This window comes from Apodemus sylvaticus, chromosome 3 (assembly GCF_947179515.1).
Source record: "Apodemus sylvaticus chromosome 3, mApoSyl1.1, whole genome shotgun sequence".
Classification (NCBI taxonomy): Eukaryota; Metazoa; Chordata; class Mammalia; order Rodentia; family Muridae; genus Apodemus; species Apodemus sylvaticus.
This window is the reverse complement of record NC_067474.1, coordinates 165,146,282-165,164,004: the sequence shown is the minus strand read 5'-3', so window position 1 is coordinate 165,164,004 and position 17,723 is coordinate 165,146,282. Positions and strand designations below refer to the sequence as shown.

Genomic DNA, 17,723 nt, shown 5'->3' with positions numbered 1-17,723 from the left:
CCAGTCACCTGTGACTATTCTCTTCTGTAGGGAGGGGATAGGAAAATCCCTTTCAGACTAGAGTCTCTAAGGGGGTACTTTTACTGTGAAGTTCCTATGCCTTGTGCCATCCTAAGCTCGGTGTCTAGGTACTGTGGATGCCTTTGCGACCAGGACCTCAGGGTCATGAAGTCCTGAGATGACTGACTGTCTTCAGGAGTGCGGAAATAGTCCATGAGTGCATCCGGAGTTGAATGAACCTCAACTCCTCAATACTGTACCGGACACCACCACAGGCCCCACAGGTTTTCCGTTATTATGATTCCCCGCCTTAGGCCCAGCCTTTCCTAAAATCTCCATCAAAGGGATCAAAGCTCTTGTTGCAGGGCAGATGTATGTCTGAACCACGTCTACAAGAGGTTGGTACAATTCCTTTGTATGGCAGAACCTTAACTCGGAGTTTCAAACGAGTTAAGCAAGAACTTGCTCCTGTGGTTATTGTTATAACCTCACCCTGCCAAACATTTTGTTCCCTAATGAATGAACCTCAACTCCTCAATACTGTACCGGACACCACCACAGGCCCCACAGGTTTTCCGTTATTATGATTCCCCGCCTTAGGCCCAGCCTTTCCTAAAATCTCCATCAAAGGGATCAAAGCTCTTGTTGCAGGGCAGATGTATGTCTGAACCACGTCTACAAGAGGTTGGTACTGGGGTCTACAAAGCTCGCGCGGAGCCGCAGTCCGGCCCTGCCTCAGAGACCCGAGCGCTCAGCGCTGCTCTCGGGCGCCCCGCAGCGCTCAGCCCGGGGAAACCAAACACTGGGTCGGAAAGTAGAGGGGCGTGGTGGGGAAAGGGGCGTGGCGCAGGGCGGGGCTAAGCGGGAAAGTGGGGAGGGAGAGGGACGCGAGGAGCGACGGGCAGAAGTGAGGGCGGGGATAAAGGGCGTGACCCGAGGCGGGGCATGGTGAAGGAGCGTGACACGGGGCGTGGCAGGGCAGAGGGATGCGGGGTGGGGCGTACAAACCCCGCCCACGGCGCGTCCCTCTTTTTCTCCGCCCCCCCACTTTAGAGCGGTCGGTGGCTTTTTCTTCTCAGCGCACGAGTCGCGCTCGAACGGCCCGCGCGCTTGCTGCAGGAACCAGCTCCAGGCGCTGGCGCCGGGGCCGCGGGAGGAAGCGACTTTGCTCTCTGCAGCGGGCGCGTCCCTGGGCACCGCGAGCCTCCGGAGCTCCCAGAGCTGCGGCCTCTCTGTGCGCGGTAGGCGGCGCGGGACACCGACGACCCGTTGGGTGGGTGCGCGTTCGGGCTCTGGGATCCGAGGAGCGGGGGAGACACGGGGACCACCTCATTGTGGGAACGGAGAGGGTGGGCGCGGGGCAGAGCGTGGACATAGGGTGGGCACCAGGCGGGGAGCCATGATCGATCTCGGGTCCCCGGAGAGGGGCCGGGCGCCGCCCAGTGCGCTGCCGCTTCTGCTGCGGAGGGGCGGCTCCTGGAGGCTCTGGGGTACCACCTGCGGGGGCGGCATTGGGCGGGGACCTCAGTGGAGCGGGGACTGTCGCGCCCTAGGATGAGCCTAGGCTGCAGACCGAGAAAGAGGCCTGGGGCGCGCCATAGTCCCGGGGCGCCTTAGGGTTCTGGTTGTCGAGTCCAGAGGACCCCTTCTGCCCCGTGCATCGCGACCCTGCTGAGTTAAGTTAGTTTCGCTTCCCCCGCCCCCGCCCCCCCCCCCGCCAGTCAGGGTTCTGATTTGCAGTGGTCACTGCCCTGGTCCCCCTTCCCGATCGGGGCCCCGTGTAGCGCCTCTCTCTGGGAGACCTCCTGGTGACACAGAGCGCGGCGCCAGCCACTCCGGAGCCGCCGATGATTCTCCCGGCAACCGAGGTTATGTCAGGAAATCGATGGAAACAGAGAAACAAGAGCAGCCTGAATCGGCTGGTGGAGCCGCGGGATGGGTTGTCCCGCGCCTGACGGGTGTGCAAGGACTTGTTAATTTCCAAGTTTAAGGATGTGCCATGGCAAAGACTGAATGTTCACAAATGGTGCCTGTGAGGATGCTTGCCAGCCAGGAAGTTGTATAGTTGTGTGTGCTTTTGCGAATGAGAGTGTGTCCTTGTGTTTCTGTGAGTGTCTGTTCGTGTATCGGTGTGAATATGTGTGTTTCCTAAGTGTTCTTGCCTGTTTGTGAACATATTTCTCTGGCATGAGTGTGTCTGTACACATCTGTGTGTGCCCACTGCCATCTGGGATAACCCAGCAGGGCTCTGGAAGGTCGTGGAGTGTGACTCCCCTTGCTTGGTTGGTTTGGGTAAGTGGGGTATTGCTGGAGGGTTGGCTGGCACCTTTCCAGGGACGCTCCTGCCAGCTGAGGAGGGCTCAGGCTTCTCTCTCTCCCCCTCTCTTTTTCTCTGAAAGCAAACTGTACAGTGTGGTGGTGAGCTGGCAGAGGCTGCTTCCTGAGTGAGTAATGGTTAATTAAACACTTTAGTTAGCAACATCAGAAACTGCTCATGAGCTGAGTTTTAACAGGTGTTTATGGTAAGGGCGCCATTCCCCATGATGAAGGCTTGGTGTCCTTGAAGAAGGCTCACAATCACGGACGAGTGTGTGTGTGTGTGTGTGTGTGTGTGCGTGCGCGTGCGTCCAGGCACAGGCTGAGGTGGGAGGGCCTGGAGGGAGTTGGTTTTCTCCCTAATTGTTAGACTCCAGGAGAGAGTGGGATTCCCTTTTGCTTTCTGCCCCATGCCTTCTGAACTTGTGTCTCTGGGAGGCAGAAAGCACCACACTAACATCAGTAGTACAGACAGAAGGAATCATGCAGTCAGAGAAGCACTACATCATTTAGAGAGTAGCTAGCTAGACCAACCCTTTCCCAGTGGAGGCCCAGAGAGGTTGGGTCACTTAGCCAAAGTGCACAGCCAGGGCTATGCACCAAGTCTTAAATCCTGGCCGTTGGTTACTGTCCTTAGCCCTGAGGTCATAGGCCAAGTGTCTGCAAAGTGATGGGCTGGATTAGATCATCTGAAACATTTCTTCTTCTCCTCTTACTGCAGGGAACACTCCTTCCAGTAGATCTCAGGCGTTATCTAGATGAGAGGTATGGAGTTTCTGAAGCCAGAAACTTTACAAGTCTTTTTCTTGCTTAGCCTGTATCCCACTCAAATCAGCCAGACCAAAACCTGGGGAGAAGCACAACTGTCAGAGTCTTAGGAAGGCCTTGTCTTGCCTGGGGCCCTGGGCGAGGTCACTGGGGGGGGGGGTAAATTGGGCTTCTTGAGTGTGAGACTGTGCCAGCAAGAGTGGACACACCCTGCAATGGGTTCCTCATGGCTGCTGCATAAAATGGGTCCCCCTGGAGTCGGCAGAGATGTCGAATTTCTCCTTGCTCCCCAGGCTGCTGTTGATGGGGATGCGGGCGCTTCCTCCTTGAAGCTGCTGCCGTCTGCAGGGTGGATGAAGCTGTATGGAAGGCAGATGTAGTTACCTCTGCTTTATCCGAGTCTTTGCACTTCTCATCATGTTGTGAGTTTAGTCTAGGGATTTACACCACCAGTCCCTTTCAGAAATAGGGTGTGGCCAGTATTTGTGATTTTTTATTATTTTTTGGTTACAGTGCACAGTGCTTGGCAGGTGTGCCTCGGTGGGTCTGGGCGCCAGGGCACAGTCCCTGCATTCACTGTAAGCCGTATCGGTGAGAGCAAGAGCAGAAGGCTGCCTGTCACCCAGGCTCTCGGTGCCTCAACTACCCTTCTGCAGATGGCATCCTGGGCTCTGTGAGCCCTCACACCCTTGCTAGGCAATGGCTGGTACTGGTCCTGGGCTCCAATCCAAGTCCTTGACACATCGGGTTGTCTCTTCTTCCCAGGCGCTTGGACTGGGTGCTCTCCCGCTTCGTCCCCCTCGGCCCCAGCAGGTTACTTAACCAAGGTCTGCTTGCCATCGAAGGGTGGAGCCGAAACTCCAACCCAGTCACCATCACCATCACAGCGTGCCTCTCTTCTGCCTTCCCTGTCCCTTCAGCAAGTTTGTGTTGGCTGTTAAAATATTTATTAATGCATGTGTATGGTGTGTGTGTGTGTGTGTGTGTGTGTGTGTGTATGTATGTGTGTGCATTTGAGTGTGTGCGAGTTTGTGGCACTTTTTCTGCTGCACCATCTTGATAGCCCCTATTAACTTCATAAATGGATTTTTTTTTCTGTTGTTGCTGCAAAAAGCTCAATCACATACTCGTGGAAAGGATAACATAATGGCTATGTCTTCACATTTCTTCACCCATTTTGAGGGTCAATGTGTGCACATGCGTGAATGCATACCTGCATACATACATGTTGGGATATTTGGAAGCAGAAGTATGTTTGTCAAATTACTTGTCGAACCTTGTAAGATATATTTAAGGGGACAATTGGCTTAAAAGCAGACCCTGTGATCCTGTATGAGGTTAAGGTTTGTGTATCTTCAGTGTGGTTTCTCACTGAACGTGAGGAGGAGGATGCCGTATTCTGGGAACAACGATGGTGATCACGCCTCCAGCAGCCCGTCAGGGGCTCCAGTTTGGTGCCACTCTTCAGAGTTGCGGTCAGCGCTTGGCTTCTTTAGCATTATAAAAGTTCTGTTCATTGCCTAATATTAAAAACAATGAGTCTGAGGATCATGAGGCAAACCACATCGGTTTAGGCCCTATCGGCCTCCCTGAAGAGTTGGGCAAGAGAAGTCGCCAAGACACAGCCCGGCTCTGCCTTGCTGTGGAGGCCCAGGCCTTGTGCAATGCTCGTGCCGGGGTCACGGCAGGCCTGGGTGTTAGGAATGAGACATGATTTGTCAACACATGCTGGATTAGACCTCAGCCCAAGCTTAACTCTTTAGCTTGCAGTGCTGGCCATGTCTGGAAGGGTCTGGAAGTGTTGGGGAGGCCCTGCTTACCCCCAACTTCCATGTGCCCAAGGCTGAATGTGGGGGGTATTGGGATGTGACCTCCACACTCACAGAAGGACAGCTGAGTGGGACTTTTGCGTCTCAGGGTTGGAGGACCCTGCCTTAGGCACAGTCTCAACTCTGCCCCTCACAGTGACTCCTGCTTGCCAAGTTAGCTATGTGGCTATGAGGCTGCCAGCTCTTTTGGGGGCCACCTTGATTGTTAAAGTTACACCTGTGTAAGTTACTTTTCTTATTGCTATAACAAAATATTTGATTTTGTTATGGATAGGTAGGTAGGTAGGTAGGTAGATAGATAGATAGATAGATAGATAGATAGATGATTGATTTGAAACTATAACAAAGAACAACTTAAAGGAAGGCTGTTTCATCATCTTGGAGAAAGTTTGAGTATAGAGGCCAGAGGTACCTGATGTCATGGTGGCCACAGTCAGAAAACAGTGAGATAAGTGGTCATACTCAGCTGGCTTTATCCTGTTTAGTCAGCCCACGCTGGACAGTGACACATTTAAGGTGGGTCTTCCCTCCTCTTCAGTGTTCTCATAGACACACTAGGAGTGTCTCTGAGGTGATTCTAAATCCTGTCAAGCTGACAAGGAGGAGTAAACATCACAGCATCTCTGAGTTGTACACACACACACACACACACACACATACACATCCCGCCTGCCATCCCACCCTTAATGAGTAAAGGTACTCTCCCCTTGGGACACCTCCCTTTGGGTCATCTTACTTGTGCACAGCGAGCTGCCTTCCAAAGGAACTTCTGCGCTTCCTAATTTCCTAGGAGGAATTCACAAGGCTATGGGGTAGATTTTGTGCGTATGGGGTCTAGGTGGCAGGGGACATAAAGTTGGGTCTGCTGTCTCTATCAAGGTTCTTCAATTAATGCTGCAGTTTCGGGGGTTATGGGGAACATTAACATGTTGGTTGGCTAGCTGGAACATAAAAAGCTGGCACACTGTGTCAGAACTGGAGATGCCAAGTCTCTTTGGGTTCAGTGGAGGAAGGGTCAGTGGCAGCTGGAAAGGTTGGGATTCCAGAGGATTAGATCCCTCCCTCTTCAGACCTCACCGCCCATCCTGGGAGGGCCCAGAGGACGAACTTCCTTCCCACCAGTCCTCTGGGAAATAGATTTGGGAGACCCACTCCGAAGTGCTCACTGCTCTTCTGCGACCTTCTGTGGAACGCACGCGTCACTGAGAAGTCTCGAGTTAGTCGGATGGGGAAGAGGAGGCTGAGAGGTGGCTCTCTACCTCCAAGGGCACGGTGGGTGTAATTAGTAATTACCAAAATGGGCGGTCGAGCAAAGCGGTAATCACAGCCGTCTGGCTCGTGCAGACCTATGGGGCTGGCCAGATAATCACCATGTTCCTCGGGGTGAAGTCGAAGAGAAGCCTGCTGCATTCTTGACTGCAAGCGGGTGAGCGAACTGAGGTGTAACTCAGATTGTAAAAACAGAAGCGTGGATCCTCAACTCGTCCCACCTAAGTGATGGGAGGCGAAGGCGGGGCCATCCGAACACACCCAAGTCACTCATGAAGGAGGTGCACACTGATAATCTTTCAGCCAGGCCTCCCTGAAGGGCCTTAAGGTCTTTGACCAGACTGGCTGTACACTAGTGGACAGGAACTCATCAGAGAACACGGGGGCTTAGTGATGTTGTCTGTGAGCTGACTCGATTCCAGGAGTCTGGAGTGCCATTGTGGTCCTCTCTTCCCAGAGGGGCTGATGGAGGTCACGGGGTCAGTGAAGTTTTAGCTTAGGCCCAGCTTAGAGGGTGCAATGGATCCCTGAACATCTCCCATGGTTATTTATTAGAACAGAAAGTGTAGCAGCTGGCCTAATCATCACACTGACTCTGCCCCGTGGAACAACACCAGGGTCAAACGGAAACCGTTTGAAATGTGTTCAGCCAGGGAGAGATGATGGATTGGAAGCAGTGATTGATTGATATATCTCTCGGAGGGTTACAGAGATGAGCATCCCATCAAGGATTTGAGAGACGCCAAGGGTGGCGGTCTCCTCACCCACATGCCGGATTCAACTCAATGAGCACAGGTAGCCTATGCAAAAACGACTCTGGGTCTTAGAGAATGATAGTGCTTATCATTAAATGGGCCAAACAGTGACTCCAGCTGCAGCTGCTGCTGTACCAGATGTGGCTTTCTTGTTTGAGTGCACGCATCTGGTATATAGCTATTGATCTAGAAAATACATTTTGTTCTCCAGTCCTGTCCACAAGACCTTCTGGAAGTAGTTCATTTCACCAAGCAAGGCCAGTAATACACATGCATGGTCCTACCTAAGGGGCAGGTCACTCTCTGTGCTTTGGCACAAAGCCTACCGTGACCTTTACAATGTGTCACAAGTGCCAATGATGCTAAAAATATTATGCTGCTTGGATTGAATGAGTGAGAGGTGAAAACCGCTCTGGACTTACTAGGAAGATCTTCTTGGCAAAAGCTGGAAATAAGACCTATTGAAATTTAGGACCCTTTGCATCAGTGAAGTTTTTTACGAGTTGTGTGGGGAGAGGCGTGCTGGCTCACCCCTTCTCTGGCAAAGGATACGTTGTTGTGCCTTTGTCTGTCTGTTTACAGCTAAGAAAGAAGCCTAATGCTCGCAGACCTATTTGGAGTTTGAAGATAGTACATTCCAGACTTGGGTGTGTTGCTTGGGCCGCATCTATCTGAATGGATAGGACTCTAAATGCTGCTGGTTTTGAGTGGACCTGGAGCCGGAGAGGGTTCTGCAACAGATCCAGGCTCCCGTGCAGGCTGCTTTTGTGTTTGGGCTGCGTGATCCAGAGGCTCAGGGATCCTGGAGGTGCTGTGTGGTAGATAAGGATGCTATTTGGAGCCCTTGGCAGCCCCCAAAGTGAATCACAGCACAAGTGTTTGGGATTTTGGAGCAAGGCCCAGCTGCTATCCCCAAATAACTACTCTCCTTTTGAGAGACAGCCCTTGGCTTGCTGCTGGGCCTTAGCGCAAAATGAACCTCTGACCGTGGGCCACCACTTTATCCTTTGATCTGAGACAACCATATAAACTGGGTGTCATTGGGTGCTGCCCACAAAGTCATATGGACGTGTACATAGGAACAACCCATGATCCCAAAATAGTTTCTATGGCCCTGAGCAACGCCTGCAGGCTTGAGTGTGTGTCTGAGTAGACGAAGAACACATAGCTAGATTTGAATGGATAGGATGCTTGTTTTGAAGATACCGGACAGTCTCCGTTTCCAGCCATCCTTCCTGTTGCCCAAGGATGCCCTGAAGTAACTATGGTGCCAGAAAAGGATATGGTGTGTGAGAAGCAGAGAGACTGATACTCGTATATGTATATTATAAGCATGCATGCACTGCTTGCTTCTTTTCTGTCTGTATGGAAAATAGGCACTGGGCTTACAAACCTGGGGCTGACAGATCCTGAGGAATGACATGCAAGGTTGTCCTCCGGTCTCTGCATGCAAAGACATGCGTATTTGCACATGGACATGTATACACGCATACAGAGGGGGAGACAGAGAGAGAGACACAGAGAGACACAGAGAGACAGAGAGCTTGGTAAGGAGTCTATAACTGGAAGGTCAGGGGAAGCCACTATCTAACACTGGCCTGCCGGTGGGGGGATGACCTGACAGCAGTCCTCACGTGCAGGGCATGCGCTGGGAGTTCACTGGGCATGAAGTGTTAAAGGGGTGTGTGTAAAGAAGAGTGGGTGTGTCTGAGAAACCTGGATGGTTAGGAGGTCATGGTAGATCAAGGCCCTGGAGAGAGGTCCAGGGACTAGTACATGGAGGTGCTTGGAACCTGTCCTGGAGTACATGGCTCTTGGAGGCCTGTCCACATGACAGACAGGAAGGCTTGGGGTCAGAGAGAGAGAGAGAGAGAGAGAGAGAGAGAGAGAGAGGACTAGACCAGCAACTAGGAACTGGAGCCTTTTTTGAAAGGAAGTTTCTCTGCCAGCAGAAGATTGCACGGCATGAGGTGAGACATCACGGGGTTGGGAGCCACGTTGGGCATCTTCTTCCAAACAAGGAAGAGGACCTTTGGTGGCCTCGCAAGCCTGGGGCTTTTACCTGGTACACCCTGTCTGGGGAGAGGCTACCTTTGAACACCAGCAGACACCTGCTAGCTGATGTGTGCTCCGACCTCTAAGGGGAGTTTCATAGTATCTGAGAACCTTCTAGAAAGTCTTTGAAGAGAAAATTATGAAGTCTACCATTTCTAACATTACTTTTCTTCAGTGTTGGGGATTGAACTCAGAGCCTTGTGTGTGCTGAAGAAGTGTTCTCCCACCGAGCCACATTTTCAGCCCCTGGGTTTTTGAGGCAGTCTTGCCGTTCTAGCTTAGATTGGCCTTGAACTTGTGATCCTGCATCAGCATCCCTGATGCTAGGATTATGGGTATGAGCCACAATGCTCAGTTTCTGTGTTTATAGAAATAGAAACCAGGTCTTGGTGCATGCTAGACCGATGCTTTCCCGGCGGGGCCTGGGGAAGGTAACTTTGTGGTGTACCTTTAAGGTGATTGTAGAGACATGAGCTCTGTGGGTAGCCATGGCTTTCCTCTGATGCCCTCTTCAGCTGGATTGTAGGTGGAGTGAAGTTACTTGTGCTGCAGGTGGGGGAAAGGTCTAGAGGCTAGAGAGGTGCCCTGTTGCTCTGGTTTCTTGGCCATTAGTGCCCCCACCCCAACACACACACACACACACACACACACACACACACACACACACACACACACACACACACTACCTCTGTCCTGGAACAAGAGAAATAACACCAGTCATGGCCCAGCCCCTGTTCCCAGGTCTTTAGATTGTGGTCCACACAATCGTCTCCGTTCTCAGCTTCCCTCACCCTCCTAACCGCTGCTCCAGCCTGATCCTGGCAGCCCTGGATACTAGAACTGCTCAGCAGAGCTCAGTGATGACCTGTCCCCATCAGCCATACACTCTAGGGTGTTCTTGCCCTCCCCACCTGCTCAGGAGCTCCTGGACGCTCCTTGGGTCTCCCCTGATGTCACCAGACCCTGTTTCCTTCCCCTCCACTGCCACCTGCCACCTTATCTCCATTCTATGACTTTTTATTGCTATGACAAATACGTGAGAGAAACAACCCAAAAGAGGACAGCTGGACCTTTGGCTAGTGGTTTCAGACCTTGTAGGCCATGGCCACTCAGCTCTCCTGCTTCCGGGCCTGTGTGACACTGTGTAGCTCATGGGCAGGTGAGGAACGTGATGCAAAGAGGGGCACCTCGTGGGAGTTGGGAAGCGGAGAGACTGGTGTTTGGGGAGCTAGCAAGATCTTCTCTCCGTTCCTGCCTGACAGCTTCTGGTATTCTTCCCACACTTGGGCCGGCAGTCAGCAGTGGAAGGTGTCTGAAACACCATCTTCTTGAAGCACGGTTCTGCTAGTTTTGTTGGAATCTTTGTCAAATGCCTTCTCTGCCAGGCTCGGTGCTCGACACCCTCAAATGGCCCCGTGAGGTAGACGCTGCTGCCTTGTTTATGGCTGAGAATAACGAACTTCAAAGATGTTTCCTGAGCTGGAGACAGCTTCCAGGTTCCCGTGGATCCCGAGAACACGTGAATTCCAGACGCGTGTGGCCATCAAGAGGGTTCCTACAAGGCTGGGATTTTCCGGTCAGTGCTAGGAAGACTGGCTTTCACAGGGAAGCCAGAGGTGTGGCTGCTACATTGCAGGGGGTGGCATCCTGTGTGAGGCCTCGTGGTTGTTTGTAGGTTCAGGGTATCCTTGTACCCCCTCCTCCACAATCTCACCTCCAAAGCTATTCCTGCGATATTGATCAGATAGAATTTCCTGCTTCAATTTCCTCTATTACCTTGTATTTAAAACACCATACCTGTGGATCCTGGACATTTTCTCTCAGAAGACCCAAATTCAACCCCCTTGTCTGTCCAACTGCCTGTGCCCCCTCCCCGCCGGGTTGTTGATGCCCCCTGGCAATGCTCTGTCCACTGACCGAGGCACAGGTGTGCTGCTCAGTTACCTAAGTCTTCCCTCTCGTGGGTTCCACGATAGGAAGACAGTCCTGTGCCTGCTGTGGGGAGGGACGGAGGAAGCGAGCCATCTGATGGGGACCCTAGGAAGCTGGCAGTCCCCAAATTAAGCAGACTTTGTGAGGGATGAGGCATTTGGTCTGAGAAAGCCTTCAGAGGGTGTCCGGATGAGACCGGTAGACAAATCCCCCGGGAAGGGAGCCCTGGAGCTCGGATTCCTCGAGGATGAGGGATGCGGGAGAGCGGTGCATGGTCTCCAGATCCCAAGCTCGTCTCAGCTTGGCGATTTGTGGGCCCGTGAGAATGGCGGCAGGATGTGTCTGTGAAGCACAGACGTGGGAAGAAGAAGGGCTTCCCAAAGATGCACAGCAGTGTCCAATTTATGATAATTGCCTATAAATTATATATATGTTGCAGACTTCCTTTGAAAAGACTGTCTTCAGAGTGATGGATGGATGTGAGGCCCAGATTTCTCTGTCCTTTGTGTGCTGCTGTGTTGATTCTGAGCCGATTCCTATGGTCTCCCCACCCACCCACCCCAGATCCCATTTGCCCTCAAAGCCAGCCTTCTTACCACCCAGCTTTCGGGGCTATCTGGAAAGCTCACGATAAAAGGCTTTCTGCTCCCCTCTTAAAAAAAAAAAAAAAAAAAAAAAAAAACCTCCCTCATCATTCAGCCGCTGTCCCCTGAATGCCTGCTCTGTCTGGACTGTCCCCGTGTCTGCACTGAGGGAGATGCCCAGACAGGGCTAAGCCGGAGGTCTGAGTCTGAGCTGCACCCTCGTGACTGGGTCTCTTTCTTCCTGCAGTGGGTCTTGCCACAGCGGAGGGAGGTTTGACCGGCTGTCAGATGTTTACTGTGGAAACTTGCAGACAGGGATACCTCCGGGCCCCGCCCTGGCCACCCAGGTCACTGCTCATTCCCTGATCTCCTCAGCAGGCAGAGTCATCCTCCCTAGAAAACCCACGAGGCTCAGGAATAGTCAGAGTTCTAGGAAAGATCAGCAGGGCTCTTGTGCATTGGGGGTTTACACTGAATGTCCCTGAATCTGTGTCTTTGGACACCATCCACAGTTTGTGCAGAGAGGGGTTCTATTTACATTGGATTTAGGGAAGAGGTAGTATAGGGTTTTCTACTTATGTTTTTGAGAGGGGTAGTTTGTACTGCTCAGCATAGATTTGGAGACCACTCCCCTAGAAGCTGACTCTGAGGGGCTGCCTCCCTCCCCTCTCTGTCTTTCAAAATGCTTCCAGGAGCCGGGCGGTGGTGGCACATGCCTTTAATCCCAGCACTTGGGAGGCAGAGGCAGGCGGATTTCTGAGTTCGAGGCCAGTCTGGTCTACAGAGTGAGTTCCAGGACAGCCAGGACTACACAGAGAAACCCTGTCTCAAAAAAAAAAAAAAAATCTTCCAGGAATGACACGGGGAGGGGGGTGGAGCCAGGCAGAGCACAGGATGTTGCTGGACGACAGGTGTGACATATGGCTTCACCCAGCATATTTGAGGCAGTGCGGGATGTTCTTCCTGAGAAGCAACCTGAGGGAAGTGAATTTTCTCTGTGGTACTTGGCTGCCTGTGGTACTTGGCTGTCTGTCCTTCCACCCCAGCACTATGGAGTCTGTGCTCAGACCCCATAGAAACCAGGGCCGGAGCGCGGGCTCTCTCAAGCCTACCGCTCACGGAGTTGAGACTCAGTCCAGTAAAAGTGGCACAGCGTTGGAAAGCCCCCAAGGAAAGCTGTCCCCAGGAGGTGACCAAGGGTAGCATAAGAGGCTTGTCCACGCAAGGCTCATTGTGTGAGCAGGGTGGCCATGCTGCACATGGGTCACCCATTTCCTTCCTGTTCGTATCGGAGTTCCTTCTGGATCTAAATGTTTTCCACTAAACACATGGTGGGGACTCTTAGGCCCATCCACAGATAGGTAGATGGATGCTAAAAAATAAACCCTCAAAAACTATACACGGAGGTACAGTGCATGCTTCTAATCCCAGTACTTGAGAAGCTGAGGCAGGAGAATTGTTATGTTCCAGGCCAGGGGGACTATTTAGTGACCCAGTTGAAAGAAAACTTAAACAGGAATAAAAGAATAGAGTCAAATATCTGTGCCACCATAGTGATATAGATGCAAGAAAACTGTGCTTTGTTGTGTGTTTTTATTTACATCTTTCCTGCATATGTGTTGTGTATGCATTTTTTGCAATTATGTGTGTGTGCTTGTGTGCAAGTGTGTACACAGGGTGTTTGTGTGCTTGCTTGCATGTGTGTGCACAGTGTCTGTGCTTGTGTGCATGTGTGAGCACAGGGTATGTGTGTATGCTTGAGTGCATGTGTACACAGGGTATATGTGTGTGTGCTTGTGTGCATGTGTGTTTGTGCTTGTGTGCATGTGTGCGCATAGAATATGTGTGTGCTTCCTTGCATGTGTGTGAACAGTGTCTGTATTTGTATGCATGTGTGAGCACAGGGTATGTGTGTGTTTGCGTGCATGTGTGTGCACAGAGTGTGTGTGCTTGAGTACATGTGTATGCACAGGGTGTATGTGTGTGTATGCACGCATGCATGCGTGTGCATGTGTGTGCACAGGGTGTGTGTATTTGCATGCATATGTGTGAATAGGGTGTGTATGTGTTTGTGCTTGTGTGCATATGTGTGCACAGGGTGTGTGTGTGTATGTGTGTGCTTACTTGCATGTGTGTTCACAGGGTGTGTGTATGTATGCTTGCATGCATGTGTGTGCACACCAGCATATGCATGCTTGTGGAGTCCCGGGGCTGATGTTGGGAGCCATCTGCCATCCGCCATCACTCTTTCCCATGGTTCCTAAGTCAGTTTCCTGGTCAAGCCCAGACTGTACCAGTAATGCTAGCCTTACTGACCAGCTTGTTCCAGAGATTCTCCGAACCTGGAATTACAGGTGGGCTGCCATTCCCATCTGGCACTTTTGTGGTTTCTGTGAGAGTGTGGGATCCAAACTCTCAGTAGTCTTCCTGCTTTAAGTGCTGAGCCATCTTCTCCAGCCCCTCCGTCTGTATCCTGACCCTCTGCCTACCACTGAGCTGGAAGACTCAGGATGGGGAGATGAGAGGCAGTTAGTTACTGGTCACAAAGGGTGAGCCCTGGGGTGGGGGGCCACGTGACTTGGTCTGGAGGAGGAGGTGAGAGGGGGCCCTTTCCGTGCTGCGAACAGCAGTGCACATCCAACGCACTCCCAATCCCAAGCCTTCAGCACATGTTCTTGTGGGTGACAGCAGCATCTTCAGAGGGGTAGGAAAAGACCCTGAGTCTTGTGCTTTTCCCAGACAACCCTAGACATGTTTAGTGGTTCTGCTGGGCTCTCAGTAGACCAGCCACACCCAGCGAATCCTCTTCTTTCTCACAAATACCTGGAGCAGCGCCCGGCTGGGAAAGCTGGAGAACTCCCCTTAGCTCCTAGACGGGTCCAGCTGGGAGCTGTCCTTCCCCAGGTTTCGAGTCTCAGACCCATCTCCTAATGCCTGGAGGGGCAGCACCCAGAGGGATGCTTACTGGGGTGGGGTTTGCATTGAGGAGATTGAGGGAGGTGGGGGGGGGGGGGAGAGAGCAGGGCCCTGATGCTTGCTTCTGCTCTTTGTCTAAGAATTCACATTTAGACGAACTGAAAGACTGATGGTCCCCAAGGCTGGCCTTCCCTCGTGGTGCCGCTTCTCTCTGAGAAAAACCAGCCTTGGGCGTCAGACTTTAATTACCTTCCCGAGGGACGCTTCCTGTGGATATTTCTAGTGATGAGTGGCTGAGGCTGAGCTCTTGAATAAAATTAGGGTTTTTAACTGGGTCATAAGCTCCCGTGCTTCCAGAGGCTGGGAAGGGAGGTAGAAGGGCATCGGAAAGCCTGTGGTGTAAAGAAGTGTATGTCCCTGCTGAGGAGTAGCCCCTGGGACTGCAGAGCCCACTGGCGTGGAAATGTTTTGATTTGGTTTGCGTTTTCCCCAAGACAAGTCAAGAAAACACACACACACACACACACACACTGATAAGTAACTCAATGAGTTTCATTAGAGAAGTCCCAACACTACACAGGTTGAAAATGAATCTTTGAGACAGCACACAGCTCACAACTGGGGAGTCCACTCAGTTTAGGTCCAGGCAGCTGGGATGGGAACTGGTTCTGCACCCCGTCCAGCCCCAAGCCCACGTGCCCAGGTTGCATTGTGGTTAAAACTAAGGACCAGCTCAGCAGATTCCACTACAACATGAGATAATACACGGTGGCTCTGAGGAACAAGAGGGAACAGCCTCCTACTCCTCAAAAGATGGCATTTGCATGGTTGTCTTTTGGGCACCCTGTGTAGGGTAGCTCTGGTCAGTTTTTTTTTCTCACACTTTTGGAAAGGTAACACACAACAGGACTCCTGGTAGGAACTTACTTTATGTTGCAGATAAGCAAATTGTGTGACCTGCTGGGGCCCCACCTACTTTGGTGGGTGTGGCTTTAATAACAGGACTGATGGCCGTGTGTGTGTGTGTGTGTGTGTGTGTGTGTGTGTGTGTGTGTGTGTATGTATGTATGTGCGTGCGCTCCCCAGTGACCTCGCCCTCAAGGCATGGGCTATATTCAAATTATACAGGGTGTGGAGGTCAAGGTCCCCCAGCTCCTCTCCTCTTAGGCACCTGCAGGGTCCACAGGCTGTCCCACCCATGAGCACTCTATAGGCTGCTGACTAATTCTCCTCGAAAAGGGCTCAGTTTCACATACAGGGGCTTCCAGGAACCTCGTGGGTGGATTTGTTTCACTAAAGGGTAAAATGAAACAAAACATGGAGGGGTTTTCTTTCCCGAGAAGAGGAGTGAGTAATTAAGGCTGCACGCGTGTGTCTCTGGGCATCCTCCTGGTGCATTCTGCAGCCGGCAGGGCCTCTTGGCAGCCGGCTCCAGGGAGAAATCCCTTAGTCATTTACGAGCAGATCCAGGTGTGGGAGGTCAGGGAGGTGCAGGGGCTGCGGAGGCACAAGAGACCCTGTGGTCCCTGCCCAGGGAACCACATCAGATGGGTGCTCCTTCCAGCTCAGATCTGCCCCCAAGCCGGGTGAAGAGGAAGGGGGCAGGTGAGACAGCAGACCAAACCCTCGGGCTCATGGCGCTCCCAAAGGGCATGGCCTGACAAGGAGATGCTCCCTGCTGGCCAAGACCATCTGCCTACTGCAGTTGAGTACCTAGGCTGCTTAGATTCTGCAGGAGGGTGTACACATCAGTCAGTTCCGGGAGGTGTGTGTGTGTGTGTGTGTGTGTGTGTGTGTGTCTGCATTGTATATTCCCACACAGCCCCCTCCAGGTCATCACTATACCTGGTTGGGTCTGGGTCCACCTTGTTCTGGTCCTGATATTTGACAGGGTCCCGTGAGGCTCTGCTGGGTCCTAAACTTAAGGCAGAACCTCGTTTAGTCGCTTTATGGTGAGGAGGCACAGGTCAGAGCAGAGACTGATTGGTTGGGCAATTTTTGGTACCCTGCAGCCCATGGGTGTCCCTTGTCTCAGAACAGGGACATCAGCAGACTGTGCAGTGACCTCTCCGAATGCGGTGTACTCTTCTTTAGGGTGGCAGGCTCTCGTCTGGATGAGGCCGCAGGGGACGCCGGGTTTAGTCTGTGTGGAGGAGGTTGAGGCTGTTTTGAGCTTGGCTGGGAGTCAGGGAGATGACTGCAGTCTAGCGTAGGAACTTCCAGCCTCTATGACCTGAGAGTCCTGGTCACTTCTCTGAGCCTCCCGTCTCCCCCTTGGAAGTGGAAGCGTCAGAATGACCCCTTGAATGCGGTGATCTGATGCAGGTGAGTTGCCAGGGGTTGTCCCCCTCCCCACCCCCAGTATCCAGGATGCCCTGTCTATTGGGAACAAGACAGTTTATCATGAAGAGGATGGGCAACTGGATAACTCCTCCCAAATACCACAGGAATGGAGGTGGCGAAGGGTCAGCAGGGGTTGGGGAGGCTTTTGATGGCTATCAGGATTTATTCGGGAGACTATGGGAAATCTACCCAGGGGTGGTGTCTCTGACCCTACTCACAGTCACAGTCACAGTCTTAGTGCTGTGAGAGCTGAGAAGGAGGAGAGGAAGACAAGAAGAGACATTCACTGGGTGAGGGTAGTGTGCACGCAGAGTCCTCAGGCGCTTAGCCGGGACTTAGAGTCTTACTAGCACCTGAGAAATGTCGTCAGTAAAGGCAGAATGACGTCTGGATTTTCAGTTTCAATATTAGAGAGAGAGAGAGAGAGAGAGAGAGAGAGAGAGAGAGAGAGAGAGAGAGAGAGAGAGAGAGAGCGTATGTGTGTGTGTGGTGTCCGTAAGTCTGTCTGTGACTTCCCCTACCCCTGCAGCTCGATTGGTTTCTTGGATCCGACCCTTTTATTCTTCTCTGACCTTCTGTTTATCACACACATGCACATTAAGGATGTCTGTGGGCCAGGCTGGCCCAAGTACCAGCCCCTCCCCATCCCCAGCCATAGGAAGCACAGTGGACAGCTGTGGGCTGTGACAAGCCAGGTGGAGACGGGAAGCAGCTGGGCTGTTTCCCCCCTTTCCGGGCAGGTTAGGGAAGCTCGGTGATTGTTCTGGGAAGCTCAGCTTGGACAGCACCCACGTTTCCTGCGGCCAGTGAGGGCGTGGCCTTGGGGTCTGGGCTAGGCAAGGGTTGGGGTGGGCGTGGGCACCAGAGGCTTACAGCGCCATGCCACATCTTCGGCTAGAGAGGTGGCTGGTGGTGATGGACTCTGCCCATACCCATGGTTTGCTGTGTATGCTCTC

At 52.4% G+C, this 17,723-nt stretch overlaps 1 protein-coding gene across 1 annotated transcript in view; it reads left to right on the top strand.

Annotated features, from left to right (window-relative positions):
* Positions 1-1,057: 1,057 nt before the first annotated feature.
* The window catches only part of Spsb1 (splA/ryanodine receptor domain and SOCS box containing 1), a 63,107-nt gene continuing 46,441 nt past the window's right edge, over positions 1,058-17,723 (top strand). Inside the window, exon 1 of the mRNA XM_052178222.1 lies at positions 1,058-1,273. The gene's annotated coding sequence lies outside the window, so the exon portion shown is untranslated. The remainder of the gene's footprint in view (positions 1,274-17,723) is intronic.